The sequence below is a fragment of the Pteropus medius genome, unplaced genomic scaffold, assembly GCF_902729225.1.
Source record: "Pteropus medius unplaced genomic scaffold, Ma_sr-lr_union100, whole genome shotgun sequence".
Lineage (NCBI taxonomy): Eukaryota > Metazoa > Chordata > Mammalia > Chiroptera > Pteropodidae > Pteropus > Pteropus medius.
This window is the reverse complement of record NW_024351647.1, coordinates 3334192-3351145: the sequence shown is the minus strand read 5'-3', so window position 1 is coordinate 3351145 and position 16954 is coordinate 3334192. Positions and strand designations below refer to the sequence as shown.

The window sequence follows — 16954 nt, the reverse complement described above, 5'->3', positions numbered from 1 at the left end:
TGAAGCTTTGCTAGCTGGCCTGCCTCTCATCTCCTGCTGTGTGGCCTGGTTCCTAACAGGTCACAGACTGGCACTGGTCCACGGCCCGGGGGATTGAGGATAATGTGATATTATTCAGTAAGTTTTGAATATTTAAATTAAATATTTTTTCTCTTTCTATTTCTATTTGGGTTATTTCTCTTACTGTTTGCCAGTTCACTGATCTTTACTTCTGCTGTGTTCAGTATGCCCTTGTGCCCAGTGAATAAACTTTTAAACTATATTATTCTAGCATTTCTACTTAGCTCTTTTTTATAGTTCTATACATCTTCTGAAAATTTCAATTTCTTCTTGCATCAAGTTTCACTAGATTCTATAACACATTTATCAGAGTTACTTTAAAAGTTCTTAGCTAAATTCAATATCTGGGTCATCTGTCAACCTCTTTCCACCTTTTCCTTATTGGTCACATTTTTCTACTTCTTTACCTGTTTTATAATTTTTATTCTATGGCAGTCATTTTGTGTCAAGAATGGTAGAAACTGCCAGAAAAGGGTTTCCCCCTCCCCCTGTCAGGCTGCTAGGGTGGGTGCTGAGTCAGTCTAAATACATAGTTACACTGAGCATAGGCTTCATGGTAGATTTAGTTAGATTTAGTTTGCCACCGGCTTCAGATACGTTGAGGTCAGGATCAGCACTTTCTTTTCAGCAGGCCTTGAGTTATGAGCGCCAATAATTCTCTCGAGATAGTTCAATGTTTTAAAACTCAATTCCCAACTTTTTGAGTTACTGGAAGTTCTTTTTGCTTGTCAGACCTGCCTTGGCTTTCTGTATCTGAGCACATCTCTGTCTGCCCTGCTTCTTTAACCCCTTGGTGCACCTCAGGACATCTCTCAGTTTTCCTACCCTGCTCCCAGTTCAGTGGTCTACTACCTTAAAATCATTAAAAGACCCAGTGAATATCTTGTGCAGATTAGGAGTATCTCTGTTCTTCTTCCCTCCTTTCCCCCAGCCTGCAGCCTTTAGTGTCCTCTGCCTTGTGTTTTGATAAAGGCCTTGTGTACCTAAGGGGAAACCTCTCTTAGTTTTTTTTTTTCTCTGCTCCCAGCATTTAGCATGTTGTCCCCAGGCATTTAGTGATGGTCTTGTGGAAGAGAGTTGGTGGGCAAGTGCAGATCCACTCTGTGACTGAGGCTCGTCCAGACTGTAATCTGTCTCTAACCCACAACAGCTATTCGAGGTTTGTTAAAAGTTGAGCTGGTTTCTCTTTACCTCCATCCATGGAAGATGAGTTTCTCCTCCCACTTCTACTATTGTTTTCCCATCAATAAAAGCAGCCAGATGATTCTCAGGGAAAACTTGTCCATTTAAAAATTTAATTGTCTTAGGATTTTTTTAATCATTAACTCTCTAATATGTTTTAAAACTCTAAGTTTGTTTTTTTGTCTGTTTGGTTTTGATTTTCAGGGTGGGGATGATAGTCGTATTAGTCTTTTATTGTTGCTATAAAAAATTACCACAAATTTAGTGTCTTCGACTTTATTATTTTACAATTCTGGAGGTCAGGAGTCTGAAATGAGTTACAATCATTTAACTAAGGGTTAAAGTCCAGGTGTCAGCAGAGCTGCATTCCTTCTGAGGGCGCTAGAGGAGAATTCATTTCCTTGCTTTTTCCAGCTTCTAGAGGCCACCTGCCTTCCTTGGCTCCTGGCTCCTTCTTCCATTTTCAAAGAGCATCGCTGCAACCCCTGCTTCTGTCATCACATCTCCTGTGCTCTCACTCCGACCCTTGGGCCCTCCAGAATAATACAGGATAATCTTCTCACCTTAGCATCCTTAACTTAATCATGTATGCCATGTCTCTTTGCTATATAAGGTAACTAATTCACAGGTTTCGGAGATTAGAACATGGACATCTTTGGGAGTACATTGTGCAGCCTTTTGCAGCAGTCTATTGCAACTTCCTATTTCCTAACAAATTGGAGATCAGGACATCACTTAAAGTAGTAAGTTTTACTTCTATCTTTTACAAAGAAAAATCTTTTATAGGTACTGCAGTAAAACAAATACATTATTGATTACAGCTAAATATTTCTTCTTTCCATAAAAAAGCAAAGGGAGAATTCTGAGTCTGGTACTCAGTCTTGAGTACAAGCCTGTATTGTTCCTTATTTTCTTTGACCCTCTGTTGGCTTAAATCTTACCTATGGCATTGAGTGCTTGTTGATTGATTGTTATCCTTCACATTTTTGCTGTGCTCATTGCACTCAATGCCATAGGTAAGATTCTGATTATGAATAACATGGCAGAAATTCAATATACAAATGTTTATTCACTTTCGTTTTCTCTTCTTTTAATGTAGCACATTAGAAGAAAGAGAACAGAAAATTAGAACTGCAAACACGAAATGGTAACAATGCCAAAGTTGAGTTTTCCTCCGAAGTACTTACAAACTATTGTTTATGGCCCTTATCTTGGTGCAATTGAGTTTGTCTTACCGATAGCCAACCACATCAAAGTTCACAGAGTAATATGTCATATGAATGGCAGCCTTTTGTTTTGTCTCCTCTCCTGAGATCTCCCACAACCTAGTTTAAACCCAATAGCCCTACGTGTTACATTCTTTTGACCTTTACTTATTTCCATGGTAATTGGCCCCAGGAGAGAGATCCCCAGATAAAATCTTGTGTTATTGTCATCAGAGTAACCTGGTGGAGTGATATCAGAATTCCATATACAAATCTTCCCTTTGTGGGCAGTTTTATTCCTAATGAGTACCTACTCAGTACAATTCGTCATTTCAGTACCCTATATTTTAGAACTATTCATATGTGGTTTATAAATAGCTGGCATAGAAAAGTGGTTTTGGTTTAATAATGCCCTCTAGTTTAGATGACACTAAGTACCCTGTTATTGCTAGGAAAATAAATAATAACACAGCTCTTATAAAATGCTAATCCTAGTCCATTATTATTTGTTCATCCTATGGGATAGGGTTGAGACAATGTGACACTTAAGTAAAAGCGTGAGTGGTAATTACACTTAAGATGTCCCATAATTAAAATAAAACCTTTATAGAACAGAACATTTTCTATAGTTAGTTTATAACATCTCTTGCAAGTTTTTGCTTTGTCCACTTTTACATTCTGAGGAATAAAAGCTACATGAAAATATTGTATATCACCAATGTCTAAGCACAATTGAAATTGACATGTTGCCTTTACTTCCCTTCTTTCCTAAACAAAGTCCATGCACAGAAGCTCAGCATTTTCAGCTACTCATTTATCGTGATGGGCAGTCTGCAGAACACAGATATAGCAATCTGCTTGGCTGACTCCTGCTACACATTGGGAGTCATGGAATAAGTCTCAGCAGGTTGAGAGCTGTACACCCACGCACAGCAGAATGCTGTGATTACAGCAGGTAGGTGGCTTGGGTAAGGGAGAACTTCAGAGACGTGGGAGTCCAACATAATGTGATGTGTGATTTATTGGAGTTTGTGGGGACACACACTATAATTGTATGCTTGGTATAATGTCTGATTGTTGTGTCTTTTATACCCTCTGGAGGCCAGTCCCCCATGTAAGTGATAACCCACTGGAGCTTTTGTTGTGAGTGCAATTGAAACATATGAAATGAATAGCAACTGATTAATTGAAGCCAGCTACATTTTTGGAAAACAAATCAAAGTGATTTGCATGAATCACAATTTGTTACATAATACATTTTGAGGGCACAAATTACCTTTTTAAAGCCTAAGACACATATATACACAGCGGAACAAACAGAAATATAATAAACTAGGCTATAATGACATAATTCACAGTGAATACTGGATGCCAAAACTGATGTGAAACAAATGATTTTCCAATAAACTACTCAGGCAGAGTCATATCTGTTCTAAAATTTCAATTGAATATTATTTATAATACCAATAATTCTTCACAATTATTAACCATGGGATGATGGAACAATTTCTTTTACATATTAGTTTGGGGGGTTTGTATATTCCCAAGTTGGGAACCAATTTTTAGTCATGTCCCAGAAGATATGGTAAGTAAATAGTAAGTTTGAGAGAATACTTAGATGGGGGAAAACTTTCAGGGCAAAATCATTATTGCTGTTTTTACTAAAGAAGTAAAAATAGTGCTGTTAGCATTAAAGGCAAATATAATCATCATTAAATCTTTTTCTCTTTAATAGCTAGATTTTAGAAAGATTCCTTAATTTTTTCTTTAATTTATTATCTGTATCATTCTTATTGTAAATAGACTATACAAATACAAAAACTGAATTTTAACTTTTATTGACAACCATTTTAGTATTTAGTTATTTTTCCTTTCTGATTTGGTCTTAGGTATAGATTATAAGTGTTATATATATAAATAAAATATTCTTAGAAAAATATGTTACAAAATAGGATTGTACCATATATGTCACCTTATAATCTGCTTCTTTACATGATGAGAGATATCAAAAATTTTTCTGTCAATAAATATTTATCTATATCGTCATGGAATGTCATTATTTATTTAACCAAACACTTTTTGTCATAAATTTGTTTTACTATAATAAACAAAATATCAAATATTCACATACATAAATCTAAATAAACTTGTTTGATGATTTTACTGGGATAAATTCCTAGAGGTGGAATTATTGAATTAAAATGTGTGTAGATTTTGAAGGTTTCAGTTTGTATTATAAAATCATCTCCCAGTAAGCGTGTATCACAAACCACTCCCAGTCTTTTTCAAGACTTGTGTCTCCTAACTGCAAATGTAAATATCCTCCTATAGTATATTGGGTTCCTTGCTTCCTTTTTCTCCTCCCTCCTTCTTCCCTTTATTCCACCATTCCTTTAGACGGATGAAGAGCAAAGAACCTCTTTATTTTTCGTGAGATCAAAAGCTTTATTCACTCAACAGACATTTACTTAATTGAATTATGAACTTAAATAATTTATAACTTTTGCATTAATTCAGTCTAGGAAAGAGGACCACTCACCTTTAGAATTTTAGGATTCCATGTTGTCATTTCTGTGCCTGTCATCTTGCTCTTGTTAAAGTGTTCATTAAGAACACTTTATTTTCCTAATATTACTCGACCATAAAAAAAAAAAAATGAAATCTTACCATTTGTGGCAATATAGATGGACCTAGAGGGTATTATGCTAACCGAAATAAGTCGGACAGAAAAAGACAAGTACCATAGAATCTCATCTATATGTGGAATCTAAAAACCAAAATAACCAAACAAAACAGAAATGGACTCATAAATACAGGTTGCCAGGTGAGAGGGGTCCTGGGGGGATGGGTGAAAAAGGTGAAGGAATTAAGAAGTTTTTTAGTTACAAAATAGTCACAGGGATGTAAAGTACAGCATAGGGAATATAGTCAATAATATTGTAATAACTCTGCTTGGTGCCAAGTGGGTCCTAGATTTATCAGGGGGATCACTTCCTAAGTTATATAAATGTCTACTATGTTGCACACCTAATACTAATATAATATTGAATGTAAACTGTAATTTAAAAATTAAAAAGAGCATTTTCCTGGGGGAAAATCAATGCATAGACTTTAAAAGTTATTTCAGGTCTTTTAAAAGGAAATAAATGTATTATCAAGTTCCCAAGCCTAGTTTTAATTAGTAACTGTTTATGAGAAAGAGTCAATGGATCATTCTATTCTCAACTTACTAATGATCGAAGTGTTCCTTCATAAAAAAATTAGAAAGCCTCAGAGATTTTACCCCCCAAAAGTCACTATATAATATGAACTGGAAAACATCACATTGGTAAGTTCCTGTTTTTTAAACAAATTTGTTTTAATAATATGACGTTCTAAGATAGGCACAACAATATTGATAGAATCATATTGAATAATATTTTTTTCCTAGCAAAATGCGTATTCAACTTAATGGTGTAGACACCATTAAATAGGTTTCATTTAAATTACGTTGGCCCAAGGCAAAATTGTAAACTAAGTGGAATTGATCCTTGGTAATTTCCTAACTCCAATTTTCTCATTTATCATTTGAAAAATTATTGAGCACATATAATAGTCTAGGCATTGTGATAAGACTAAAAGAATAAGGAAATTTCTCTAATGTTAAAAAGTTCTCAGTTAGCCAGGAAAAATGAAAGAAAACTAGCATGGGTTAAAGACTTCCACGAGAAAGAACAACTTGTGCACCGATAGAATGCAAGAAGAACATGGCACTTCTGAGGAACTGCAAGGATTCAGCTGGCATTGCTTTACCCCTTTCACTTCATCTACCATACCACCTCGGCACTATAGCTGTCTCGGGACACCGATCCATGTGTATTCTTCTTGTGCAGAGGACTAGGATCAGAACCTTTCTGTTTTCTTCTCTCTCTCCACAGAAATTCCCTCCATTGTTGCTATTTGTTAGAAAGATACTAACATCTTTGGGTGAATGTTTGTCATTGACTTATAGGATCCCGCACATGCCATCTTTTGGGGGGATAACATGTCCCAAAGGAGGGGCAGTGGTTAACGGAACAAACCTTCAATGGTGGAATTTCAGCCAGCAACCGTGTATTTTGTAGGTGTTTTGGGATCTTTCAGATTCCTCGTCAGAGGCAGCCATTTATTTTGGTCACAAATAAGCTTAATTCTGTATTTTAAAGACAACTTTTAATAGAAAGCTTTTCTGAGGAAAAAAAAGAATATATCTAGTTATGAATGATACCTGTGCTGTATTCAAGAATTTGTTAATGTTGTTCACAAATTTTTGTAGCGCCATCATTCTCCTCTGTCTGATCGCCTTGCTAAGTACAGGTAATCACCACTGACTTGGGTGATTTCTGGACAGTGCATATTACTGATGCACTGTAACGGTTAAGACAATAGAGTAATGGCTGGAGTGGTTCAAGGCTGACATTCCTTTCCCATGAAAACATTCTGAGAAGGCTGGCATGTGTCTTTTTGACAAGACACCTACGAGTTAAGATGCTTCCTATTGCAGGTCATAGGATCTGGCGCCTACAGATCTCCTGTTTTGGGCCTACGCTTGTTTTACATATTATTGGGGATTAAACTTCTCGGTGCCAGTTACATCTTTTCCATTAGCTGCTCATTAATAAAACTCCAGATGTCCATTATTCATCACATCATAACACACTGGATGGCAGTTAATTCATCTAAAGTTTTCATATTTGATAACTTCCTCACTCGTGTTAATTGGGTTACTTCGAATTTTCCATCAATCATGGCATCTCAGGTTTTGACTCTTCTGAAAGAGTTCATTTGTGAGACATATATTATACATTAGATCTACACAGCAAAATTAGGTGCAGGATCCAATTTCAGCTATGACTCATGTCTGCTTTGACTGAAGTAGAGGTCACAACTTGGTCCCTCAACAGATTCTTCCTCAAAAGAGAAAAATAAAGCTAAGAGACGTTACCTTTAGCTCAGCTCACCTTACTCAGAACTCCACTGCTTTATAGTGACATGAGAAAAGATTTATGTTCAAGGAGACTTTGAAAGAACATTTACTGCAGGGAGCAGTGTGGGGCAAAGCACAGAAAGTTCTGAGCATTTGGAGAATTCTGCTCTGGCGCTTATGATTTTGTTCCTTGTGTAAGCCCCAACAGTTAAAATTAATGTTCTCTTTGGATTATTTCAGCTCCCTAAAGTGATCAGTCCTTCGGTGAGAATTCTTGAGGTTTGAGAAGGTGTTATGTTCATTTTCTCTATCTTGTCACAAATACTACCCATTCTATTCACCTACACTCTACCTTTTAAATAAATCATTGCTCTTTTATTCAAAACAACTGATTTCTCATTCTAACTTTAATCTGAAACTCAAGCCAGTAGACTTGAAAAAAGTATGAACGTGGCGTACATTTTGCTTTTTTTCTATTGCTGTTACCAGGAAAGGTTACAATTTAGGTACAGCATATTCCAATAAAAGAGAAACTCAGCAGAAAACATAGGCTCAGGCCACCTTTGTCCATGACACACGGTGAGTCATCTTAGTACGATGTGGTTGGCCAGCTCACTGGGCCGAATCAGCAGTCACCCTACTGGTTCCTGTATCTTCAAGGTCAAGTAAATAAGCAGTTCCTACAGCTTCAAATTTCTTCTTATGCCAACATGCTGTCGGGGTACTAAGTAGGTCACAATAGGACCTAGATAATAATTCATTTCAGGTTTCCAGGTTGCTAAGAGCCCCAGCGGTTTTCCGGTGTATGGCCCACATTCTCTTCAATCTCTCCCAGCTATTTCCCTTCCGAGGTCTTGCTCTCAGATCTGCATATATTTACATGTTTTAGCCTGTAAGCTTTTTAGCTACAAATTATATAAAATAGAGGTCAGCCCTCTGCCAGTATAATTTTCTTTTCTCCCCCCATTTGCTTACTTTAAAAAAAATAAATAAAAACATAAATAGGAAGAATAAAAAGTGAAGTCTTTTTATGAAGCTCTTTTAACTTTGTCAAGACAACTGTTGTTTTAATATTTCTTTCCAGAGAGCAGCATTTTATCTCCAATTTCCAAGGTTCTTTGCTCTAAGCTGGTGTTTTGCCAATGGTACATGGAGGGAAAATGATTTTTCTCAAAGGTTAAAAGACTTATGATCTCTCCCAGTGAGGCTAGATCTTGAGATAACATATAGACTTGGAAAATTTTTCTGGACACTCTTAATTAAATCACTAATAGTGTGATCTGGGTTTCCGACCATTCTCAGCTTGGTTTTGTTAGTAAAATTACAGTTAGTGAAAATCAGCGAGTTGGGCATTTCTGCCTTCAAGGTCATTGTGGTTCTTAACCCTCTAATCCTATTTCTAGGATAATCTTATTTTGAACTTGTGTTTAGTTTCATATTTTCATCTGTTCGTTCTAATTCTTAAGTGTTACTGCTGTTTAAATCACTTTGAATTTCAATCTTCTTTCAACATCCCTCAAACTTTCCAAGCATATTTGGTTTTGTTTTCTTTATAAAGCATGCTATCAAAATATAGTTCATAAGTTTGGGAATGAAGAAAAATACTACTCATTTATTAATTCAGTAAAATTTTATCTCTTACATTTATGAGCTGCTAACTTAGAAGGCACATTTGTATACATTAAGAGAAGACTAGCTTTGCTCAAGACATTTTTCTATCTGCCAGGACAATAGTCTTAATAAAGAGAGAAATCTACAATGGCTGTGAATGGTTCTCCCTGGAGTTGGCCAGTTCACAACCTGCATCCTTGTAAGCAGGAGACACAGAGTCTTTAACTTTACCAAACATTGTTGCCCTAATCACAGTAGTATATTTTCAGCTAAGGAATGCCATCTTTAGAGAGTGACTATGAGTGCTGAAACTTGTAACTGAACTTGAAGTTCTATAGGATATAGTGCTTCAGAAATAATTGAAATGATTGTTAGCGGGACAAGAAAAATGGCTCCTTTTCTTAGGATTGCAATATAAAGCTGCTTTATCCACTGAAAAACAATAGAGGCAAGAAGCCAATTTTTTTCTGAAGAGATTGCCTCCAGAAAAAACAAAACCCTAATGTTAAATAGAGAAATCTGTGACATAAATCATGCACTACAGTGCATGATTATTGGGCATACTATAATCCGTGTATATGCAGTATTTTAAAATACATCTGATGATTAATAAATCATCCATGTGCAATGACATATGGATATCAGAAAAATGGTTCTCTGAGTACACTAAAATCTGCAGAGTAGAATATTGGCTTGTTTCCAAAACTTGATTCACATGCTCTTTCCAAAACCTAAATAACAATAGATCAAATGTTTACCTGGATTAATGGTTTAAGTTAATCATTTCATTAATTCTCAGAAGACTATAATGGCACTCGAGGTTATGATCTAGGTTTAATGCCATTGTAGTTATATCCTATTAAATGTTCACTTTTTACTTTCTGAACGAAATATAAAAACGGAACACCATTCCCTAGACTAGAGGCAAAGTCTGCCATGGAGATGAGATAAAATGAGGAGAGTGATACTAGGGGCAGCACCTAAGGAAATTTCTGAAGAATGAAACAGTCTGTATATGTTTATATTTTTGGAGACTTTCTTCAACTCTATCTCCCACAATTCAAACATTCACTATATTCTAGCTATACCAATTATTACTTTTCCCTCCGCTTTGGAAATTCTTCCCACCACCTTTCACCTTTTAAACATATTCTTTGAGAACCAACACAAGCCTCTACTTCTATGAGTTACATATTTCTCTGAATCTTATACAAACTCTGGTAGTAGCATGCATCCTAAGGCAACATAATTATTTATTTAAAGCCTGTCTCTTCTTACAGACTGCTAGCTCTGTAAGGGCAGGACATATCTTCTTTAATTGGTCCATCCCATGGATGAAACCTAAGGTACTCTCAACAGAATTTGTGAAATAATAAATGAATAAATAAAAATTATTACTAAGATTGATATTTTGCCCTTATGCATAAAAAAATAGTCTCAATTATATTATCAAGCTCCAAGAATTTATGGGCACTTTACATGTGACAAAGATTCATATTTGCAGGTGTTTTTTGGGATGCAGTGGCTTATGTAAGAGACAGACTTTATCATTGATGATTTTACAATTTAATTGGGGAAACAAGATATATACTCATAAAATCAGTAGGAAACATGCAAAGTAGTATGTGATATATGCTGACATGTTTGGTACAGACCAAGTTAGTAGTATATAAATGCCTTGAGTGAGGAATATATGGTTTGAAATGATTCCTTCTGGAAACTCCTTTACTATTAAAGCTTTCTCATAGAGTAGAGAAAGAAATAAAAGATCATAAGCATAAAAGAAGAACTTTTCATAGTAACACCGAAATGAGAGTTTGGACACTTAAGAAGATGAAGTTTCTTACAACCTTAAAGTTTCTCATCACTATCAGGTAATAATGACATTGGGATGGATGGCGAGTGTTGCTCTAAGAAGTAGAACATGATAATGTCCTCTGAGAATATGTTTCATTGATCAGGACCTGGGCCTCCTGAAGAGCAAGCTAGCAAATAGTCACACAGGTTTCTAATTTTCTCCTTTGTTTGTTTGAGACAATAGTGTTAGATAATTTCTTTTATTTTGTTTAAGATAATAGTGTTTTTATTTTGTTTGAGACCACAGTATTAGAAAATTTTTAAACTAAGATGAAGTTTTCCAAACCTAATCTTTTCTTCTTAATGTCCAAAATAGCCTTTGGACTAATATTGTTCTTCTTCTCAAATGGATTGTGTAAACATTCTACTAGTTCTTACCAGTAAGGCTAAATTGCTAAGCAGAAATCTCATAGCTTTCAGTGTGCCATTGGTAAGCAGCATCACTGGGATGGAGCACTTTAGTCATTGTTTTGTAGCTTATACAAAACCATATGAAACTAAATTGCTGTTTCTATAACTACCTACATATTTACTAACTTGACCAAATAGATTTTCCCCTCTCATGGATAATTACTTTCCAACAAAGTTAGCCTAAAAAAAATAATAATAATGTTATCATAGTCATGGTGTTAGGATTCCTATTATTTTTGACTCCTATTTTATAGGAATAAAGGCTGAGAAAGCCAGTGCGTGACTAAAGAGCACTTTCTAAGATGAGCATTTTAGTTCAGCTTCATATGGCATCACTCAGATCCGATGCCATTTGCTGAAATGGCGTGTGTACTTACAGTTCTTCCTAAATGTGGTAATTAAAAGAGGACGAGCCATTTATTTCTTTTCCCTTGCTTTTTAAGGTTGATTTTATTTTTGTATAAGTAGAAAAAAGGAGAAAATATAAGCAAAATTTTTTTTTTCTTCTTTCCATTTGTATTGTCATATTTAGTTCAGCCATTTACTTCTTTTTTAGATTATCGGTATATAAAAACTCATTAAGAAAACATGCCTGGAGCAAATAGATACCATGCAGACTTATACAAAGATGCAAATGCAGTTCAGAAACTTTGTCAGCTAATCAATTATGAACTGTTTTGACAAAAAAATTTATGGTTTTGTTAAAATTCTCATATATGTATTCTTAAATACACTCTGACTATTATTGCTGGGTATTTCTGTAAAATGCCATATTCTTTCAAAGCTCTCTTTAGCCAGTAATTATTGTTGGCAACAGTCTAGGCCCTGGCACTGTTTGCAGTTACCTCTGGACGCTAAGTGGAGCAATCTAGACCCTAGCACATTGCAGTTAAATTAAATTATCATACAGAGGCAATACATGCTACTATACCACTCTAGCCGTGAACCCAGAATTGAAAAAAGATTGATGGACTACAGGAATGGATCAACAAATAACTATGTGGGTGGTATTGTAATATTCTTACATCTACAAATATTGATGTAGATAAATGGAATGTGGCTTAAAAATTGTATTTTTTCAAAAAAAGGAAGGGTTGTTTGTTTGTTTTCCCCTATAACTATCAGCTATCAGGTGATAATGACAATGTGTTCATGTTTCCCATATATGGGCCCACAGAATATTTAGTGTAAGACTTGCCTTCATGTAACTAACATTAAATCATCATAGAATGAGGTCACAGACACCAGTGTGCTTGAAACTACTTCTCACCCAGGTGAAATGTTACAAAAATAGCCTATTGGAAGGTGACCCAAAAAACAACACTTCCACTTAATCCTAGAATAAGAATAAGGACCAGCACCTATGCAAAAAAAAAAAAAAAAGAAAAAGAAAAAGAAGCAGCTGTAAAATATACTGAGATGTATCTATAATTATAGTCATTGTTTAAATGTAATGAATTATCAGAAATAATTCCCTGATGACACTGAAACTTTTGTGTTTGTAGATTAGACGTAAAAATAATTTTAGCTTAAAAGTATGTTTTAATAAAACCAAATTAAAGAAGCCACTAACTTTTTTAACATTTAACTCTTCATGTGCATATTTAGCTTCTATACAAGACTCTAAACAGCAAAGAAGTATGCAGGACATTTTTAAAAAGACCTACAAGGTGAGACTTGTAAGTGAAGCAACTAAAGAAAATATAAAATAGGAAACTCTAGCCATCTAAATCTCTGAATTATGTGAACAACTATTGATTTATTTATAGCTGACATTATTATAAAGTCCTTAGATAATATGGGTATTTCGAGACCCATGTGATATACCTACTGTCTTCATTAGTTTTCAAGACATTCATTCAGATGGTACAAGATGATGGGTAATAAGAATCATAAAACTGGACAGAAAAAAAAGTTCTTAAGAGCTTGGGTTAAAGGAGTTAAATCACACCATCTTGAAATAGGTGTGTGTCATGTAGAGGCAGTAAAATAAAAGATGTATGTAAAAAGCATAAAATGAGACACAAATATATTTTTATTATATATTAGTCTTAATAGCAGAAGTGTTTCTCTACCTTTTATGTTAAAAAAACAGAGCATATAATCTCATGTAATGATAAATTATAAAAGCTGTGTATCTCTCTCTCAGCCCTGTTTACATTGGCATGTAAATTTCTTGCTATGGCCAAATAAATCAAACATTAACAGTCAATGCAGTTCTGCAGAAAGTATGCTGGTTCTTATGGCTAATAAAAATAGTAATAATTAGTATTACTTCAGGAAGGCATGGCATCATCATGTTCAGCAATATCAGTTATTAACAGCTTTTATTATTAAAAAAAAGAAAATTTTTCAAATGGAGGAATAGATCAAAATAGAGTGGATTCAATGAATGTCCAAATTACTGGTGACCAACTCATATATTCAATACGATTGAACTAGAGAGCACTTAGCCATTATTGAATTCAATCTCTTTATTTTACAATTAAGAAAAATGAAACTCATTCATTCATTCAACAAATACTTGTTGAGTGCCTAGTATGTGCTAGTTATGTTCCAGGTGTTAGGGGTGGAGCTAAGAACAAGATACATAAGGGCCTTCCCTTGTGGAGCTTGCAAGTTTGATTTGGAAAGGCTTCTTTGAAGAGATGGTGTTTAATCTGATAGATGCATGACAACAAGGAGCCAGTTGGCGAAGATCGAAAGAAGAACATTCTAGGCACAAGTACCAATTAGTGAAAGGTTGCAAGGCATGAATAAACCATGAATGATTGATAAACAGAAAAAAAAGCTCAGTGTGGCTGAAGCATAATGAAAAGAGGACCATGAAAGAAGAGGAGATGAGAGAGGCTTTATAAGCTAATGTAGGAAATTTGGATTTTTTTTCCTGATAGGAATCCATTGGAAGGTTTTAAGCAGGAGAGCGACATTATATAATTATACAGTGAAAGGATTTGATGACTGCAGTGTGGTGAATGGATCAAAGGAGAATAGAATGGAAGAAGGGTGACTGGTTAGGATGCCACTGCCTTATCAAGTCCAAGGCAGAGATGGTGGTTTGGACCATGCTGGTAATAGTGGATATAGACTTGTTTGCATGTGAAATATGTTTTGCAGTGGAATCATTAAGGCTAGGTGAAAAGCAAAATGTAGACATCAAAGGTGACTCCTAGAATTTTAGCTTGAGTTGCTAGAGATAAAAAGCAGTGCTGTTTACTGAACTAGAAAAGGCAGGCGTGGGGAAATCCTTGGTTTTAGAACTTGTTTTTGGTATGACTATTAGATATATATGTGGAAATGTCAGATAGGCAGTTGAATGTTAAATATTAGGCTTATGGATGGTATTTAAAGCCATGTGACTGAGTGAATTCCAGGAGGAGAAAGCATGTGTATACATAGAAGAAATAAAGCCTTAGGTACAGTAGAGGAAGACAGAGCAAAGGAGTCTGAAAAGGAGAATTAGTGTGTCACACTGGGAAAACTAGGAGATCATAATATCAAGGAAACCAGAAAAAAATGTTTCAAGAAGGTGGAAATTGTCATTATGACAAATACCACTGAGATAGCAGGTAACATATCATCAGAAAAGTAGCCATTGGTTTGGCAAAATGAAAATCATTGTTGATTTGTCCAAGAGCACCCAGATAGAAAGCGCTTAAATCATTTGCGATTTTTTGTTCCCATCCACGAAATACATAAATCTGTCTTGACTTTTGAGGACTTCTCCTGTATGTTAGTTGCATAATAAGGCTGCCCCCCTATCACTGTAATATTGAATTAATATGGTTTTATATTAGCTCAACTTTGATACATTTTATTAATTAAAGTTTTATTTACATGCTCTCATAATTCAATATACATTTCCTTCACAGTAGGAAAAGAACCAAAATGACCATATCTTCTTTAAAGATGGAAAAAATTGAGGCAAAAGTAATGGTAGTAAGTACCCTCCATAGGTGTTATATATTAAGTAACTAATGAAATTAGAAAATGCAAACATATGATTCAGAGACTCTATTACTCCTTTTGGATTCAGAACAATTATCTCAAAAGCACCAACTTCTAGAGCTCTCTGAAAGACGTTAGGTATCTTTCAGGCAAAGCAAAAGGACACATGGCCTATTGTTCTTTAGAAGTTTTCAAGAATCACTGAAGCCTTAAGAAGAGAGAATCTTCTGTAGCCTCTGTTAGTCCATCTTCTCATCAAAAATGATGAAAAACTGTCAGTGCTAAAAACATTGAAATGAGTCAGAAAATCTCCATGTTAATCCTTATACTCAGGACGGGAGTAATGTGACTAGGTTGTAGTTGCTCTTTTTATCAAAAATATACCTTCATTTAGAGATGTGAAAACATATCTGATTCTGGTGATATCTAGAAGATGGCTTAGGTTCAAAGACCTTGATTACATTTAATCTGATTTATGATAAATTCAGTTTAAAAAAAAATTGTTTGAAGGATTATTGCTCCTTCTGCTGAATTTGGGAACATACCAAAGTTTCCCTGACAAAGAGCACCTGCCTCTTAGAGCTTACACTCTAAAAAGTTTACAACGCTCCTTAAATTGTGCATAAAATAGGACCTAAATGTAAGTCAACCTCTTCTTAAAGTGAGTTTTTGATTTTTCCTTAATTTAATTTTCTGCTTTTTGCCAGCTCTATACACTCTCTTCCTACTCGTCTATACAGTTTAGTAAGCCTGGAGAAGAAAAAGCAATAGATGCAAGAGAATTTACTAGCATTTATGTTGAAGAAGCAAGTAATATTTTAGCTGGAATAGGTCTTGGGGAGAAACCAATCAACCAGCTCCTTCTATATTTTCTTTTATTTATTTATTTATTTATTTATTTATTTATTTATTTATTTATTTAATTCCTAAAGCACCTGATATTCCTAGGTGGTCTCCCATCTAAGTACTAACCAGGCCCAACTCTGCTTAGCTTCCGAGATCAGACAAGATTGGGTGTGTTCAGGGTGGCATGCCCATAGACAACCGGCTCCTTTTATAAATGAGAAAACTGTGGCCCAGTAAGAGTTCCATATCCCACTGATAATCACAACAGATGGAAATCCAGGTGAAATGCGTCAAGGTCATAGAAAATGCAGTGTGCACTTTTATTGGACTTGCAATATTCATGTGTCAGTCATACGGTTTAGCACTTCCAAAATATGACCTAAGACCAAAGCTAATTTCATCTTAGTCCACATAAATAAAAGTATAGTTTCCATAAAATGTGGCCAGACCTCGTAGAAATTATTACATTTTTGTTTTAGTTTCCATATTTTAAGAGAATACCTAGGAGAAAGTAAGAAGGACACAGAGAGCAATCAAAACGAAATTAAATGAGAAATAGCCCAGACAACTAGCAATGTTAAGTTAGACTAAAAACGTCTCTTAGAAGAAAGGGAACAGAATGGGCAGTAAGTGATGATGATACCTGCATGGAATCACTTTATTCTGCAAGAGTAAAACAAAATGTGTTTATATTTCAAGGAAGTGGTATTCCATAATGTTTAGAAGCACAGTCTTTGGAATCAGACCAAACTAAGCAGTTCTGTGTCCTTGTGGAGGTTGCCTAAACTGTCTTCATTACTTCATCCTTAAAAAGGGATTATAAGATTTTAAATGGACTTAAATGAGTGTATGCACGTAAAGGTTATATCTCAATGTCTGATATGTTATA

At 35.0% G+C, this 16954-nt stretch overlaps 1 pseudogene; it reads right to left on the bottom strand.

The window, feature by feature from the left end:
- Positions 1-16142: 16142 nt before the first annotated feature.
- LOC120587294 (uncharacterized) lies at positions 16143-16261 on the bottom strand (annotated as a pseudogene).
- Between the last annotated feature and the right edge of the window lie 693 nt (positions 16262-16954).